Source organism: Bacillus rossius, chromosome 1 (assembly GCF_032445375.1).
Source record: "Bacillus rossius redtenbacheri isolate Brsri chromosome 1, Brsri_v3, whole genome shotgun sequence".
NCBI lineage: Eukaryota > Metazoa > Arthropoda > Insecta > Phasmatodea > Bacillidae > Bacillus > Bacillus rossius.
Window position 1 is genome coordinate 337,238,758 of NC_086330.1, and position 17,960 is coordinate 337,256,717.

The 17,960-nt window shown below is 33.2% G+C and overlaps 1 protein-coding gene across 1 annotated transcript in view; it reads left to right on the forward strand.

The window, feature by feature from the left end:
* Window positions 1–275: 275 nt before the first annotated feature.
* LOC134528097 (focal adhesion kinase 1) overlaps window positions 276–17,960 on the forward strand; it is a 386,174-nt gene continuing 368,489 nt past the window's right edge. The window contains exons 1-2 of the mRNA XM_063361356.1: window positions 276–474; window positions 9,454–9,508. The gene's annotated coding sequence lies outside the window, so the exon portion shown is untranslated. The remainder of the gene's footprint in view (window positions 475–9,453; window positions 9,509–17,960) is intronic.

Consider the following 17,960-nt stretch of genomic DNA (forward strand, 5'->3'; position numbering starts at 1 on the left):
GTATTAGTATAAATTATAAACTCCATCAACAAAAGTAGTCAATTAAATAAAATACACCTCTTCAAAATATTTTCACAATACAAATATTACACCATAACCAATGTTTCTGGTGTACAAGAAAAGTGGTGAAGATCACGGTATATATATCTATATGACCGTGTTGCACACCAACAGCTGGACCAAATGCCTTCACGGTGTAATCATGTACGGCATCATCCTACCTTTGCGCAATAGCAATTTCGGAAACCAGCCATTAATTGTATAGGTTTGTAGTGTTTACTTTTCGTTTGACGATATTTTGACTGAAGTTTTATGCTGTGCGGCCGAATTATTTAAAAATTATTATTCTCATAGTAATTATTACAGTTACGGTGACTAAATTTTTAATTAATATTTTTAAATTTAATAACATTGGTAACTTCAATTAAGGTTTTTTTTAGAAAAATTTTACTAACCTATGCGATTTTTTATTGTGTAAGTAATACAAATCTTCACAAATATGCTGCAAAAAAAGTTTATCAGATTTAGTGTTATATTTGTACTTTGTGGGCATAGTGTGTAAGTTGTGACCTAACTAAATTTCATGTTGGTGGGTGGGATAGGGAAAATCTAGGGTAATTATCTATGAGAGAGAGAGAGAGATATCCGAACAGAAGCAATACCTAATAATCTGAAACTATATTTTTTTTTACCTCCAGACATATTTAGTTGAATGGCCTTTGATATTTCAAGTAGTTTATCTTTTTATGGTTAATTAAGTTACACATTAAGTTAAAATAATTTTAAATCTTGTGACATTATGGATCATACCTCCAGTATAGGAGTTTTGGGTGGTAATATTCAGATGCTTGATTTTCAGAAAATACATTTATGAATGTAATAACTTTTGGGATTTGTATTTACCACAGCCTATTGTAAAACTGTTTGGTAATTGTACCGGTAAATATGTAGAGTAGCTGTATATGCGAAAAAAAATGCTAAAAATCCGAAAATACTTTTATTCTATGCTCTTTCACTTCCTCTTTTCAAATCAACCGGCGGAGGTAAGAAATTCCAAATACTTTAGGAGATATCAAATTTTTTAATTTTGAACATGTAGAGTAGCGGTATTTGCGGAAAAAAATTCTAAAAATCTGAAATTACTTTTATTATATGCTCTTTCACTTCCTCTTTTCATTAAAACCGGCGGAGATAAGAAATTCCAAATACTTTAGGAGATATCGAATTTTTTAATTTAGCAATACACCTGTAAAACCATTCGAATGACGCCATTTTTGTTATTTTGCAGTGTGTTCGTGAATGCTTAATAAATAACATGGTCAATTAGGTCAGGTCAGTTACATTATTAATACTTTCAAACTAAGCAGACATAAAAAATAATGTGAATTAATTTTAATGGCTGTTTAGTTTTAAAATATTTATAATGTAACTGACCTGACCAAACAAACCGGGACAAAGGATGAACAGTAGGAACTAAAATGGTCGATTAGGTCAGGTCAGTTACATTATGAATACTTTCAAACTAAGCGTAAGGTAGATGTACCAGTAGTCGTCATGCTAAGAAGAGTTTTATAAAAAAAAAAATTGTGTACATAACCTTGTAGGTGTATTACTGCCCCTACATGTTTGTTTTTAACCTCAAACTTTACTCTACAATGCTATCCAACACTCTTCGATAAACACAAATTATTTTTGTAGATTTATAATTTTGAAAAAAGTGTGATTTCGAGCCAGTAGTCGTCATGCAAATTTTCGTGTTTGCCAGTGTTCGTCACATGTTTGTGCCAGTAGTCGTCATGTGCGATTTCGGCTGCATTAGTTTTAATTCATGGATCCAGAATGATAGTATTGTACTATTTGGGCTTCAAATTTTATTTGGTACTATATTTTAAACATCAAAATGGCATTTCATAAAGATCGTTCAGTAATATAATGAATAATCCTCATTAAATTTTGAATTTACTTACAGCACTCACGGAACAAAGAGGGACAGCACATAGAGCTGTAGCAAACCGAATGTATTCGTTACTGAGTAACGGGTGTGCCGTCTAGTAACGAGTAACGAAACGTTACACACGGCTGCATTTTGTTACTCGCATTTCTCGTATATTTTACGCATGCGCGTGCATATTCAATGAATTTACGATACAAAGAACGATGTTTGTTTATTAATAAAGTATAATTTGGAAATTTCTCGTCTAAGTTTTTTTACTGTTTATTAAAGGTATTATGTGTGTAGACAAAGTTTGAGATTGGAACAGAAACAACGTAACAAAGTATTTTTTTACAAATTAGAAATATGTATGTTTTTGTTTTTCACTATCACGTATTTTCACGTTTTTTTTTGTTCTTATCTTAAAAGAGATATAATAAAGCCGCTCTAATGAGATTTAATTGTTTCTTGGTTAACAAAAACTGTTTAATTATCAAATATTGTTAATTGTTTATATTCTATTTATTATTATTTACGCGACGTCATACTGTACACGTACGCAATACGACTCAATTCGTTGCTGCAACATAACATAGCATGTTATGCGGTATCACAAGTAAAATATAAAAATGAATCAGGGCCCGCCCATCTTCCTACCCAAGGGCGATTTGCCTTTGTGTTTATCGGACAATGTGTTCCTTGGCACACTATTTTTTTCCGCTGCTCATTTTATACTCATACCATTCGCTACATCTTTAAGAGCAGCTTCCATGGCTGACTCTTCATACAACAGTATTTTCCGTTTTGGCATTTTGCCCTGTAATTAAAGAACGAGACACATTACAATGTTTAGTTTACTTATTAATGTCAAAATATATATCGAATGACCCCTAAATTAATGTAAACAACAATGCCTACACAATTTTTGCAATCAATAAAGTAAAGTAATTTCCGACCCAGAAGTCGTCATACACATGCATCGGAAGTCGTCATAGGTGACGACTACTGGATCTGATCATAATAACGTACTTTGTCTATTAACAACAAAGAACCAATATTATTTAAGAACTTTAGGGTGTAACTTAGCACAACTTTAAATAAAATATTAAATGTACCAGTGCTCGTCAGGTATGACGAACACTAGCAATACAAGGTTTTTATTGATCCAGTTTTCGTCACCCTAACTAAATCATACAAAGAAAACGAATTTTTTTAAATAAACACTTTCACCTCTTCAAGAACATTTAACTAACACATTCAGCACAAAACATCACGAATAAACATGAAAAATTACAGAATTAGAAGTAAAAATGTGCACTAACGTCCTTAGTGTTTTAGTATAGGAATTCCCCTATTTATCTTCACTGCTCTACGAACTTTTGATGCACGGACTTTTTTTGATTGAAAATAGTGTTTGTTCCGAAAACTATTGTGGTAATTTCAGCTAGAACGTCGACCAAATTTTTGTCAATATTTAAGTTGGCGATATATTGAGCTACTTCTCTATTATTTACATTTGAAGTTGCTAGTGACGACCATTGGAGCAGTGACGAGTACCGGTGCACTTACCTTACATTAAAAATAATATGATTTAATTTCAATGGTTCTTTAGTTTTAAAGTATTTATAATGTAACTGACCTGACCTAACAAACCCGGACAAATGATGAACATTAACAACTCACGTAAATTTTTTGTTACTTATTAATTGCGCAACAATATCAAAATAAAAAATAAGACTTTAAAATTAGAAACATTAAAAGCCCACGTAAGTTGGAGGCGGTACATTTCCTTTGCCATTAGAAGGAAATGATGTAGTCGTTCACCTACGTCGCGATACCTCCGACGGAACATGAATAAATAAATAAATAAATACGTATTGGTTCATTTAAATACTGGCCAATCACGGAACTGTCACGCGACAAAATTGTCCAATAAGAAACATAATAGACACTCGTAAACAAGAAACAATGGTAATCGCAGCATGAATACGCAGGTATTGTGATGAAAATTAAAAAATTCGATATCTCCTAAAGTATTTGGAATTTATTATCTCCACCGGTTGATTTGAAAAGAGGAAGTGAAAGAGCATAGAATAAAAGTATTTTCGGATTTTTAGCATTTTTTTTCGCATATACCGCGACTCTACATATTAACCATTGTACCATATTGCGAATCCAATTGTATTTTAACATAAAATATTAAAATAAATATTGTTCATCTATGACATATTGCATGCTGATTGGCCGTTCAGGTTCACAGAAATTTGGCGCACAGCATGCAGAAGAGTTAGTAGTTTGACAACTTTCTGTAGGTCATTTTTATGCTGTTTTTCTGTACGTGTACTGTTGCAAATGTAGCCCAGCCTTGAGGGACAAGTAAATAACCTTTTTTTAAATCTACATAGGGGTCGTCCATTAATCACGTAATGTTTTTTTAGCAAATTTTTAACCCCCCCTCCCCCCTAGTGATCTGTGGTGAGGGTTTAGGACTACCCCCCCCCCCCCCCCCCTCCAATAAATCAAGTGTATTTTTTGGTACAAAATATTTTTAAAAATTTCAGAATATTATCTTTAAATATAGGTATAATCTAATTTAATTCTGGAAAATTAAGTACAGTGCTAAAAATGTCCAGACACAATTAAGGTTGCAGGTTTATTCTCACTGGCATAAAAATAATAAAGGAAAGGCTTATATGTGATTTACGCATGTATTCTGCACCAAAATCACAGTCTTACTGGCGACTGGCAAGCCGAGCCGGGTGGTTCATGTTGCGGCGGGCGGGGATATTGTTGCCTGGCTACGGCGAGTCAAGGTCACGCGTTGCTTTTCGGTTTAGTAGAAATCGGGCGAAAAAATAAAAACACGTGATATCTCTCTACACCCCCCTCCTCCCTTGTGATATTTCGTGATTTTTCCCTCCCCCCTCCCCCCCCCCCCCTCCTTCTAGCCACACATGATTAATGGATGATCCCATATATGTATATTCAAAACAAAACATCAATAGTAGAACACTAGTCGTGTACAGCTGTTGTTGTATATTTAAAACAACTTCAAACAAATTATGAGTGTAAATGAACACTGCTGCCAAGTATAGAGCTTCTCGTGTGGACTGTGCACATGAGTTGAGACTGGACCGGCAGAACATTACAACAAATAGGCAGAGAAATGTGCTCAAGATTCCCTGAATGCCAGCAATGTTAAAACGATTTTGAGACCAACCACCAGCTGCTTATTATTTTATGCCTTCTTAATAATGTTTTAGCCTAGACTTCCAACATTCAGCCAATAATTATTAATATTAATAATTATTAGTTTCCACAAAATGTTTTTGTTTCTTTAATGTGCGTGGAGAATTTGGGAAGTAGTAATATTTCATTTTAAGTAATCCGCATACAACTTAAAGTGACACATTTGACATGTTAAAATAGGTTATCAAACAGTTTAAAAAATGCCCAAATCGGAAGCCATTGCTAATTAATGGAAAAGACTGTATTCATTTGTGTTGAAAAAAAATCAAAATTTTGAATATAATTTTTAAAGATTTAATGAAATCCATCCAGGCAAAACTTGTTTCCTATTTGAGTTTTTCCTGCATTATTATTAGTAAACAAGCGCTACTTCCTGTTTCATAAATGATAATAATATACATTAATTTTCCCCCCTCCCCTTGAGTTCAAGTTGTGTACAGTTAAACATGAATTACAATTTGTACTTTCAGAGTGTGAAGCAACATTGACATTTACAAAGAAATATCACTTTTGTGAACATGCTGCGTAAAAAAACTACATCGAATGCATACTAATATTTGTATAATCATGTACTCTAGTTAAAGTTGGTTTGCTTTTGAAGTGAACAGTTTGGAAATGCTCAGTATGGGGCCTTTCTATGACAGGCCCAATCTGTGGGCAGTCTGTCTCTTTATCCTAATTCAAATGACGCCACATTGTTGTATGGAAAACTGCCCATTTTACAATTGCAATGTCCAAAGTGCAGTAAATATAGAGTGCCAAAATAAGTGCTTATTGATTGTTTTTGTTTATTGTTTTCATGTATTCATCTTGCTCTAATCAAAATTTCATCTTGATCTACTTGGCCTCCTAACACACTGCTCATTCCTTTCTCTTTAATAGCACAGTTATGACAGGAATCTGAAGTTGTACATATAATTTAGTGTTCTTATCTATGCTACTAAAGTACACAGATTGGAACAAAAAGTTCATGTTGACCGGTTTATTCAGACCAGGAGATTCGGACCACTGTACACACCATCCATGACATCAGAGGGTCACGTGGACCAATGAGCGATGAGTATCATTGGACACAATTTGGGACATTGCTATTGTAGACTGGCCTTATTCTCACATGATACACATGAACTTACAGAAGTGCCATAGTTTTGAATGTAGTAAAGTTCATAAGCTATGAAATCATTGCAAGCATGCATGGCAAGCAAGATACGAAAGAACCTGTTCATGAAATGTGCAAGTCGCAAGGACTCAAAGTGTCTGTCAACTTTTTATTTGTGTAATGTATGACATTGTGGTACAAATATCTAGGTTGGCAGCCATGCCAACAGGCGTGAAGGCCGAAAGTGTGAGTAGGTTATGTTATTGGTGGTGCAGTAAACAAACGGCAGAGGCTTAATGGGCCAGGCAACCATAATCACAATGTGTAGACACAAGAATTCATAAGCAAACATTCCAAAAAAATTTTAATGAGTCAAAATTAATTGTTAAGATAGGTACTTTTTTGTTTGATCTAAATTATATAGAAGTTAAATGTTTGTACATGAAAATTTACTTTAACAAAAAAAAAAACATTTAAATGTATCATTACGTGACAGCACACATTTTTTTGAATAGTTGGAAAACAAATATCTCTTAATAATACTGTATGTACTATAGCAAAAATTAAAATAGAATTTTTTAAAATAAAATAATTCATGCAGACACTACTACCACAGTAAGATGTAAAAGTAATTCATGGAAATTTTAAGATATCTGTTTGTTGGTACATGTAGTTAATTAAAGTTGTATTGTATACTAGCTAAAGAAGTAGTAGGTACTCGACGTTACCCGGGCTAAACATATAATATAATGAACAACACTACAGAGTTTCAAGTCTGTAGAACATACACTGGAAAAGGCGGTGCATCAATGCTACGTATCAGCAAAACCGGGACATCATCTCCAGATTCATTTTGTGGGAAGACAGGTAAACCCTAAGTAAGACGTGACAGACGCACCAAACGACAGCGCGTTACAAATTCAAGGTAATGCCATCTATTGATGAAGTTCTAAACTGAACTGTTATTAGCGTCTTTAGTTTGCTAGCATCCATACATTCACTAAGCAGATTGGTTTTGACAAGGAGAAGGATAGGAAGTTGTCAGACCTTACTATACAAGGGGACCCAAATAAAACATGATTTTTGTCATAAAAAATTTACTTAGTAACTTACCTTTTGTTACAAAATTCCTTCAGTCACCTTCAAAATACTCTCCATTAAATATGATGCACTTGACACTTGCACCTTGGGAATTCTTCAACTTTGATATCCTCCAGTGCCCTTTGCGAAGCTGTTTTTACCGCCTCCACATCAGGAACAGGAAAAAGTTGCACAGGGCTAGGTCTGGCGAATACGGAGGGTGAGGAATGAAAGACCACCCCTGAGAGGGCCAAATAGCTGTTCACTTGTAAGGCCGTGTGTGCTGGGACGTTGTCGTGATGAAGGATTGCCAAAGTTCCAGGCGTTTCCTCCGTACATGCACTTGCAAACGTCTTAAAACTTCCAAATAAAAGTGCTGGTTAACAGCCTGGCCAAGGGGAACAAATTTCCGGTTCACAATTCCACAAAAATAAAATAAAATTTAAAAAAAAAAACGTGATCATTGTCTTAACATTCAAGATCACTTGTCTTGCTTTTATTTTGTCTGGGGGAGTTGGTATTCTTCCACTGGTTTGATGCTTGCTTGGTTTCTGGGTCATACCCGTAACACCTACTATCATCACCTGTAATAACTTTGGTCAAAAATTTGGATCACTTTAATTCTCTTTTTTCAAGTCTTGGCCCAAATTCAAACAAGTTAGTTTTTTTTTTTTTTTTTTTTTTTTTTTTTAAATTCTGTTTGAGAAGGTGAAAAACAAATTTAGTGGCAACACGTCTCGTTTGCAAATCCTCAGTCAAAATCCACTGGCATGATCTCCAGCTCACTCCTGTCTCTTTTGAAATTTCATTGATCGTGAAATGATGATCCTCATTGATTTTTTAGCAGATTTTTTCAATGCTTTCTTCATTTTAAGATGTTGAAGGGTGCCCAGAACAAGCATGGTCTTCAACACTCATCTCACCACGTTTAAAGTGCCTAAACCACTCGAAATCGTGTGTGAGGCTCATAGCATCCTCCTTGAAAGCATGGTGAAGCATTTGGTAAGCTTCCGTTGCTGCTTTTTCAAGCAGGAAACAAAATTTCAAACACACACTTTGTTCTTTTAAATCTGCCATATAACGACTTCGCAGGTGTAACATGAGAACAGTAAAAGAAAAACAATAATACGATAAGCATTAACCTACAATCTGACACGTGTCTGGGCAGCTGTTTAGTGAATGTCTCTACTAACTCCAACTAGCGGGAGAAATCTCTACCACGTTTACGAATAGCAGTGCACTCTCAGTCCAGTTTTTTTTTGGGTCCCCCCTCGTATGATTACCTATGTGGCGACATAGAGAAATTACACAAACTCACTGTTTGTGTGTTTGACCTACCTTCTATGATTTTCTATTATAAAACTGAATTTACTCCTTTTTCCTTTCCTTAAGGAGGGAATTTTATAATTATAAATAGTCTATGTCTCTCTCCAGCCCATTAACTATCTATATGCAAAAAATCATGTTGATCCATTGCTCCGTTGCTGTGTAAACGGAGGACAAACAGACAAAAACACTAATTCGTAATATTAGTAGGGATGGTCATTGCAGTGGCACTGATCAAAGAACTCGCGTGCATCTGAAAGAATAAAAATATTAGTTTAATTTACGGTACCCCAAGATTGATAAATCTACGGCTGACTCGTGGCTTTACTGTATCTTTGTGCGTTGAAACAGGTGAAAACTCATCGCAGTCTTTCTTTTGACCTCTATACTCCTTAGGCCACAAGAGCACATTTTTTTTCTTATTGAACCCACTGCTTTATATTAGTTTGCAGACCGCTTAATGACTATGGGTTGGTCGGCCCATAGGAAATGGCCATGGCTTAACTTGAGCGTACTAGGCAAGATGATTTTGCGATGGGTACTTATTGCCCTTGGAAGTATGTAGGTGAAGTGAAAACTCAACACCCGGTCCTGAAACTTGGAAGGAAAATTTTCCACGATAGAAAAATCCCTACCCGGATCCTTGACTTTCAAGTCAGACTGCATAGTTGTTGCTGATATTAATTATTTTATTTGTGAGCGTGAAAAGAAATTGTTCTGGTCAAGTTTAGTGAACCTACGTAATTTTGTGTTCTTTGTGTTTCAGAAATGAAGTTCGGTTACCCATGAGCGAAGGAAGGACTACACAAGACATGTGTATGGTGAGTTTTCATTAATGAAATACATGGCATGAGTTTTTTTTTATTTGTATGCCTGCTGCATGACTCATGAAAATTTTTGATGATAAAGTGGTGGAGTAGATACTTCTTTGGTCTTCATCTGGCTACACAAAACCTGCAGAACTTATTGGAAAGTACTACAGCAAAATCCATAATATATTGTGGTTAAAATGTGTCTTAAGTTTTATGTACTACATATGTGGAATGAATATAAGTAGTTCATTAATTCTGTAATGACATGGATTCAAAATAGAATGTAGCACTGATGTGTGGTATTTTTGTAGCATTTACATTTTTTTAAATTTTAAATTTGCTCTAGCAATGTTATGTGTGTATATACACAACAAAATTTTTTTTTAAATCTATACTAAGTAGAGTAATGGAAGTGGTGTCTGAATATAATATTAAGTGTATCTGTAAACCAATATAATAAACCATTATCATTATAAAGTTAAAGTGTTGATGTTTGTAATTTTACTTCATTAGTTATTAAGTAGTAGATGTTAATACCTACAATACTGTCAGGATACATAATAATTAAATGTTTGATCACAATAGAAGTCACTGATGCATATAAAACTGTCAGGATTAATATAAAACATATCTAGGTAAATGTACATGACTACAGTAATAAAACAGAACATCATGGAACATAAGTTATTGTTCTTATTAGTTTTGACAGTATGTATATGCAATGATTTCCTAAAGCAGTGGAATGTTTACCAGGGCACTCATAAAAGCTACATCTAATAGTTTAGTTATTTATATCTTAAAGAATTCTCAGGCCTGTGGCTATCAAAATTACATATAGGCTATAAGTATTAAAATTTTTAAACCACATTTTTTACATTAAGCTCAAGTGCAGTCTAGAACATTTGTGTTATGTTTACAAATAATGACTAAAGGTTAAAGTCAGCAAACTTAATTACAAAGTCAAGAACACTACTTGTGCATTCCAGCTAGTTCAGGGTGTTTGTAGGTTGTGAAAGTCTTAAGAAAATTTTGAAATAAACAATTGGAAGTCACAAAACTTCAATTTTAGGCAGCCTTTTTGCTTTCTTTTTTGATGCCTCACTTCCGTTTATAGTTACACATTACATATGAATTGTTGAAGACTGTTCGCTTGAATCATGTGGAATCTTTGAAAAGGTTTCGGCCTTCTAACATAAAAATCAGCATGTTCTTACGAATGATTATATGGTAGGCCAATTATGTTTAATGTTGCTGTATAGCTCCATTAGCGGTAAAATTCATTTACAGTTAAACCTTGTTCACCCGGACTAACTGGGACTACAGGCAATCTGGACAATTGAAAATCCGGACTATCTAGGTAATATGGGTAATAAGCAAAAAAAAAGTTTTGAATAAGCAGACTTACTGTTTGCTATGATAAAAAACTATAATTTCTAACAAAATTACATAGTATACATGCCTTATATTGTTTAAAAGTCTTTAAAAATAAATATAAATTTTTTTACATAATTCATTAACAAAGAATTTGTCAACTTTCTTCTCTTTCAAACATGTGTGGTGTTTGAATGAAGCACGGTCACGTACATTACCGTGTTCTAAACGTCTTTGTTTGCATAGATGAAGAATACAATTGTCCTTTTTATGTGAACACAAAATAAAATGTCTACAGTCTGATCCGGATTATAGGGAGATCCAGATCGAGGGCTGGATAAATGTTGTTTACTGTACTACTATGGGTATAGCTGTACAATTGATATCACTCTCTAAGCATGCATGAACTGAAATATTTATATATTTAACAAACACACAAAATGTCTGCCAACATAAGTAATATTACATTACTAAAACTTTTTAAAACATTTGGTTTAATGCAAATTATTTACTGTAATATATATGTTGCAAGTATTTTCCTTTGTTTTTCATGCTATTTTGTTATTTTTATTTAGAGTTACTGAGAAGGATATTTTTTATTCAAATAGTTGGTTTTAAAATTGTTTAAATAATATAGTAAATATTGTGTATGTACATTAGCCTACTGGCACCACCTCAAGTCATATGCACAGACTGCTTGTAAGATCAGTCGCTGCTTACACCTGCTCGACTAGACTAGAGCTTTTACGGGTCTGCGGAGGGGGTTCATGATGATGTCTAAGATTGTGGATGGTTTCTTCTCCCGGAGTCAAAAAGCTAACTCCTGGATTGACTAAGACATAAATAACTAGGATTCATTTGTGCAAACTTGGATTTGGAAGATGGTAGATCATCATTTCACTGAATTTTGTGCAGCCTTAAAAATTATTGTGAATTTACCTATAGGATCTAGAACTGGGGTTTCAGACTTTCGAGTGAGATGAGCCGAATATTAAGTAATCAGATTCTCAAATTTTTTAGAAAACCACAAAATGTATTTTATTTGTGTATACATGAAATTTTAAGTTAAAAGAAAAAAGAAAAAATCAAAATATTTAATCCACAAATTCAACATAAAGTCTTAGTAAAACTTAAATTCAATTTTTTAAAATATCCCCGACTTTGCAATCCTCACTTGAAGCTACTATTAGTAATTAAAATGCATTAAACACTATCATAATATTTTACCATTGGTTTAATTTTTTTTTTTTATGTCTGTACCATTCTACACCAGCCATAAATAAAGCATCAGGTCAAGGTTACCATGTTCTTGCAATATCATTGAAGTAACAGGTTACCAAATTTAGAATCAGTCAGACCTGTGGAAGTTGCTCGCATCCCTTCATCAACTAAAGAGCTGATGATCTTCAAATAGCTGAACAGATTTTCTTTAATCATAGCTAAAAACACTCTCAATCAAGTCATCTTTCAAACAAAAAAAATTAAATCAAAATCGGTTTGTATGTGTGGGAGCTGCAATGCCACAGACAGATAGATAGACACGTTATACTTATAACACCCCTCAGTTTGTGTTGGGGGTTAAAAATAAAGGGTACTTAGAAAAAAATGTAAATGTAAAAAATAAATATGGTAGTTATTAGTAGAGCTCCACTCATTAATAAAAAACGAAAACATAAATTATTTGAATGAATTAATTATTAAAATAAAATAAAAGTACCTGGGCGAGTGTGATGGCAGGGCGGGAGCACGCAGGTTGAGGACATGCCTTCTGATTGTGCTGTTCGATTTTGTTCTGACATTTTTTTGTGCTGTGGTAGCGCAGTGAGTTGTAGAACCATAAACTCCTATGAAAAGAGCGGCATGCGGCTCGCGAGCCACGGTCTGCTGACTCCTGGTCTAGACAGTGTCAAATATTTTATGGGGACAAAAAATAGGTAATTTTGTAGAGTTGACCAAACCATTATTTACCTATTAATGAACTGTCACTAATAAGCTGAACTTGGTGGTTAATTAGAGATGTTACCACCTAATAGTCTATTTGGTACAGAGTGAATAGTAACAAAACATTTTTTGTAGGGTGATTACTATAACTAGTTAACTACAAACGTGCCTTTCTCGAGAAATTTTTGTTCTTTGAGCAAATGTGAAGACTTGAATGACTTTTGTTTTACAACCAATTTTTGGATTTTAAGCAAGTTGCCAACTTAGACTAATAGAATGTTTCTATGCATTTAACCATTTTTGGCCTATTTTGTAGTTATCTATTTATAGTATTCACCCCACGTGCGGGCCTGAGGCTTGGGACAGTCGCTGCTGAACAAACAGCAAATCAACACTTGACTATTCAATAAAGTTTACTCAAACAAATTAACACATTTTTTTTACACAATTTCAGTTTGTAAATCATACTTCTCAGTTAATTTAGATTAGAGCTGTAATCTTACTGGTATTCTCAGTTCAAGATAAGTTGTCTTTTTTCTTGACTGGCCCTTCAGAAAACGGTCAGTCTTTGACAGCTGAATATTTTGGCATAGTAAACAAAACAAACACAATATTCATATAGCACCATACTAGCTTATCATGTATTAATATTTTTTTTTGTTAAGTTTGTAATAATATTCAGCTGTCAAAATTTAAAATTTTTCTGAACCACCTGCCTAAAAATGAGCTATCTTTACCTTCTATACTGCAGCTTATATTTATGTTCTTTCACAATAAAAATGCAAAAATCTTAGTGAATTGCCAAGGGAAGGCATTTGTTGTTTACCATAAAAATGTTTATAATTGATCTGCAGAATTTTTAATTTTGTTTTTTTATTTGACCCTCACTTTAAAAGGATTTGCTTACTCCAACGTAAATGGTTTCCAGAATTGTTCCATGATAACTGAACAAGGTAAGGGAAAATCAATGTTGAATCGCATAGCATTTGGCCAGGATTTTTTTTTCCTCCCCCTCAATTGACAGTTTGTACACAAATGTTCCTAGGGCCATTTACACCTAGTACCTGGAGCCTTGGGCAGAACAGAAAGAGTATCCACCTGTACTCCCCTTTGAAATTAATTTGGACTAATAATTTTATTTTAATGCAGTTCTAAAAACCATGCATATGGCAGCAATTTGAAGTTCTATGAAGATCAATATGTGAATTTCACAAGAATACTTGTTCCTTAACACACCTGATTTTGACGAAAATCCTTTTAAAGAATTCCTTCTTGTATCATGGTCTGACTCATTTACACCCACCATTCAAATTAATCAGTTTAGCTTGCATTTCTGCCTTTTTTCCCCTTTAATAGCAAAGTGTCGTTATAACAAAATTTATTTTGAAAGTAATAAGTTGAGTTACATGTGAATAGCTTTCAATAAAAGCTAAATAGATGCTAAATTTTCTTTAAATGCTAGATGAATAAAATTCACATAAATTTTACAGTACTTAAAAAGAGTGAAAATTCCCATAAACTTTCCTAATAGAGGCTTGGTTTTGTCTTGACTTTAATTTAATTACTATTAAATTTTGTGGCTTCATTAGCAGTTGAAATTTTCATTGCATGGATGGGCCTTTATTTAGAAATTTATATGTTCACCATTTTGCATTCCATATTGTGATATTGTAAATCAAACTTCATGTAATGCAACAAAAAGTGACAGAAGGTTTTAAGTTAGGTGTGTACAAAATATTTTTGACACTGCTAACTAGATGAGTGAACAAAACTTCGTAGATGAACGTCATTCGCCAATATCTAAGACAATTATGTTTGTCAACTATTACATGTCTGTATTGAAGCTTTCTTTCACAGAGCTTTATGGGTGTACCCAGATGCCCACCCTTCTGAAGTGGAAAAAATTATTGAAACAAAGAACAAGGCCCTGTTAGAGAAAATTTATAACTAATCCTAACAAACTATTGTTAAAATTGTTCTTTATGTTATTAGTTATTATATCATGGACCCTCCTCCTCCATGAAAGAGGTTGCATTGCGGAAAATGCTCCACCTTCTGTTTTGACCTGGAAACACTCTTGCACAGCTGTTTTGTTGTTCTGTGCATGAGCTTCACCAGTGTTGTTGCAGCCAAAAGCAAACAGTTTGATACAGTACTCATTCCAAAGTATTGTCAATGTGTCTGGCATCACACATTTTATTCAACATTGTGTAGCCAAATAGTTTGTGTTCACTTTTAGAAAAAGTTCTGGATTAAAATGTAACTACACAAAAAATTAATTGGACACAGTGCAAATGACATAACACTTTTTTTTTTAATTCAAAATACTAAAAATTTGAAAAATTTCAGATATGAAATGCCTCAAAATGAATTCTAAAATGCTCCTTACACAGCTTCTAATTTGTTACATTACTTGTAACGATGATGCAAGTGCAAACTATCCTATCTTGTAATTGCCGACTTCTCATAAACTTCATATCTATTGCTCTGATCTTCTCACCATCTCTCTAGTGTGTCTGCCCTTTAAGTAACTATGGGCACTTGTAGAATGCATCTCCTTGTCTTCTCCTTACTATTTCCTCCTTGTTTTTTTCCCTCCCTCCAATACACTTCCCTAGATACTTAAGGTTTCAACTCAACATCACCTAATTCAGTACATCTCCTTAAGTCATTCTTGTCCCTCTTCATAACCATCATTTCACCCTTTTTGGTACATGTATGTACAAAATTTAGATATTTCCAGAAATACTTGTTATCTTGATGGGAAGTGTTTAGAGATTTTTAACATGCAATGACACATACCAAGGATATTGGTGCAGGAATTGGCAATGGCAGTAATGTAAAGAAACCTCCAAAGCACTTGCCAGGCTTGATTTGGAAAAGTTGGTAAACCGAAACCAGGATAGCAAGATCAGAATTCGAATGTGATTCTAGTCTCATACCACTGTATCAACTCACTCCCATCACAGAACTACATGATAACTGCCAGTGAACACGTTTTTGTTAAGTGCACCGATCTTGAGGTAACGAAACTCCAAGCAAGCATGCAGAATAAGAGAATTGAGTTTAGTGCAATGATGTCAAGTTGTATTTTTCCATTAAACTGGTAACTGATAAATTTATTGCAGTCAAATTAGTGATTTAACTGCCATTATTAACGGGGAAAGGAACTGTTTGTTGTTTTAGTTGGTCAACATACAATTCTTAAAGTGAGATTGAAAAAGCTACCTACCCTTTTATGTGAATGAATATCATCTATTGAACTAACTAACTGATAAAGGAAACATAGTACTTTTGTGTGCAAACTATGTCAAGCAGTTACTTATGAACATCTAAGGGAATATCGTCAAATTTATTATTAATTATTTATTTAACAAAATTTTAGATGTTTGTAAATTTTACATAAACTTTTTTTTTTCACTTAATTTTTTTTTTATGTGTAACATTTTAGTTCTATGTAAATACGGCATTTAGTAGGAGTAATTTCATGAATGGAATGAAAATCTCATGTAATGGAAATGTGTAACTACCGTGCTGCCATCTGTGGCAGATGGGGCAAACCAAAGTTCACAAAGCCAAATGGATACTTTACTATAATAGTACCTATTTAATGAATTTTAACAAGGTAGGCAGTATTTTAAAAAAAAATTCTTGTCAAAAATTTGGTTCAAATCCGGGGTTTAGTATTTTTTTTTTTTTTTCAAGTCTTTGTCGCTTTTATCTGAGCCATTTCATTATATAGATTAAAATTTTGGTCTGAAAATGGAATAATTCAATAGTCACTGTAGCTGCTCCGGCAACCAAATCTAGCGGTGGGTGCAGAAACTACATGTGATTTGCATCAAGAACTGTAGTTTCAAACACAAATTGCATATATTTATCATAGTCTGCATTATTTTAAGTAATTAGACTTTCAAATTTGTGTCCAAGTTTTGTATTATAATTGTATTTGCAACATGAGAACACATGATTTTGCTTGTTACCGAGGTTAGATGTGCATGTGAGAGTACTGAAAAATTTACTCTCATTTTTATGTGTAGGCTATATTATTTCACGCCACTGACCTTTACCATTATTTTAAAATTTTCATCTTTATTTGAAATGTTGAGAACATGTATCAAATTTATTATCTAATGTATGATTTGATTATTAATTATGCTTAGTATTACTTTAACATACTTCCAAAATTTTTCACCCCTCTCCTTTTTTTCCCTTAGGAATGCCTACATGAAAATTCATAACAACTTTAGCTGTAGTAAATATGGCAAGATTCGTTAATAAAATAAAACCAAACTCATTCCTGTTTTATTGCAAATGTGAAATCCAAAATATTTGTATAGAATTAAAAATCTATCTTGCTAATAAAATTTTAAGTGGATTATGTTTTTTTTTTTTTAATTTTTTAAATATTTTTAATTCAATTAAGTTTTTAATGTAATTATACTTACAGTCTTTCACCCATTTAGAAGTAGAATTTCAGCACTATTAAAAAAAGTTGGTGATTTTGCATGTTTATCAATTTATTAAATTTATTACAATATTACATTTAATCACACATAGAACAAAACTATTTTCACAAGGACCCTACTACAGTAGTATCAAACTAATTAATAAATTACCAATTGAAATTAAGGAAATTGTCCATTTAAATAGGTTTAAACAAGAACTAAAGAAATATTTGGTAAAAAAATCGTTTTATTCAGTTGAAGAATACCTTAGGGTATAAGCATATTAATATGTTGGTTTTTGTATTTCAGCAAGTATGGTGGTTAGGATGTATCAGCAACCTAAATAATATTGCCAAGACAAAGATTGTAGTATCCAGGAGTGTGGTTATGTTTTGTATTTAAGATTTGTGTTTGTCTATATGTTTTAATTTTTTGTTTGTATTTTGTATATTGACAACTCCCTTCTAGTATGTACTGGAGAAAACAGCAGGCAACTAAATAAATAAAAAGAAAAAAAATTATATTCAAGAACTTTACATTCCGCTTGATTTTAGCTTCAGAGATATGACTTTTATAATAAAACAAAACTAACTGCCTTTATGTCCCATTTGCGGTCAAATATAGAATAATAGTAGAGGTAAAAACATAGGCCTACTATGAAATCCTATAATGTACGTTAGTCTTGCTCATTTTCTTACCTC